This window comes from Symsagittifera roscoffensis, chromosome 3, assembly GCF_963678635.1.
Source record: "Symsagittifera roscoffensis chromosome 3, txSymRosc1.1, whole genome shotgun sequence".
In the NCBI taxonomy this organism is placed as follows: domain Eukaryota; kingdom Metazoa; phylum Xenacoelomorpha; order Acoela; family Convolutidae; genus Symsagittifera; species Symsagittifera roscoffensis.
In genome coordinates this window covers 71579506-71580788 of record NC_087064.1, presented here as the reverse complement: position 1 = coordinate 71580788, position 1283 = coordinate 71579506, and the positions used below count along the sequence as shown (strand labels likewise).

Genomic DNA, 1283 nt, shown 5'->3' with positions numbered 1-1283 from the left:
ATTTTTATCACACTAAAAAGGGTAACGAATCCCAAAGAGATGTGCATCTTAGCTTCACATGCCTATTTTTTGTATTTTCAGTAAACAATCTTTTCGTTTTTGTATCAAACTTGGTTGAGTCAGCACAACAAGCCATGAAAAAAAAGCCAGAAACGACGAAGAGCATAACAAAAGCGCCAAAATATCTACTTCCTATCCAAATATGGTTGTTGGTTTCATAATTAGACAATTTTTGTATATCTGAGAAATGAAATGCATACTTTTTACATATACTGTCGCCAAGTTAGAGCTAGAAAAAGCACATTAATGAAAATCACTGTTTTTATATACCAATTTTTTTTCACTAAAACATTCATTTTAGAACCACAGTAGAGATCAGAAGCAACATATTTGACTAAAAGTCTCTTCGAATTTTAAGAAAAAATAGAAAGAGGTATGTTTTATTAACTTAATTTTTTTTTCAGTTTTCTTACTTGAAAACTTAGTCTACTTTTTACATTAAAAATGTGTCAAATTATGAGTATCTTCACGAGCTGAAAAAGCAACCTATAGTTTCAGAAAGAAAATGACACTCAACGATAACTTTGCAAAAAAAGTCAATTTTGTTAATAACAACCAAAACCGGCGATAGATTTTTAACTTAAAAAAATAATTTCAAGCAAATGTTTTCTTTATATTGCCATTTAGAACTGTATCAACATGCCGGGTGAAACTCCAATGACTACAGATGCGGCCGCAAGAGCCCAGAGCAGCGAGGCCACACAAAGCGGAACCGGCCAAGTGGAATCGGGAGGATTCGCCTCCAGGTTGATCAGCACAGATTTGGTGTTTTCATTTAATTTCGAAAAAGTTAACTTGCAAAAAATTTCTGACTGTTTTGTTTTAACTTTTTTTGGTAATCTTGCCATACTCTTTTTAGGGCGCAAGGAGCTGCTGACAAAAATGTGAATCAAGGAATAACTGAGCACCAGGGAGGCAAAAAGGGATAATCGCGAGGACAAATGGAGTGAACTTTAATCATTCAGTGGCTATGGGCTCATTATTCAATGTATATACCTAAATTCTAATGAAAATATCTAAATAATTAAGTAACTGAATCCTAATTTGTGAAAATTTGATTGGCTTATTAAATTTACTCACAAACAAATTTACAGCTGTATTTTGTAAGACAAAAACCTAGAAAAATGTTTTGAACGAAAATATGAAGGAGGTTTGGTCTCTGATATGATTTTCTTTACTGGACTTAGACATAAGACAGGGGCAAATGATTTAAAGTTTTGAAG

At 32.8% G+C, this 1283-nt stretch overlaps 1 long non-coding RNA gene across 1 annotated transcript; it reads left to right on the top strand.

Annotated features, from left to right (window-relative positions):
• The first annotated feature begins 299 nt into the window (after positions 1-299).
• LOC134841091 (uncharacterized) lies at positions 300-1076 on the top strand. The gene is made up of 3 exons (XR_010162453.1): positions 300-433; positions 688-806; positions 920-1076. It is a non-coding gene; the product is annotated as an uncharacterized LOC134841091 (long non-coding RNA).
• Positions 1077-1283: the final 207 nt, after the last annotated feature.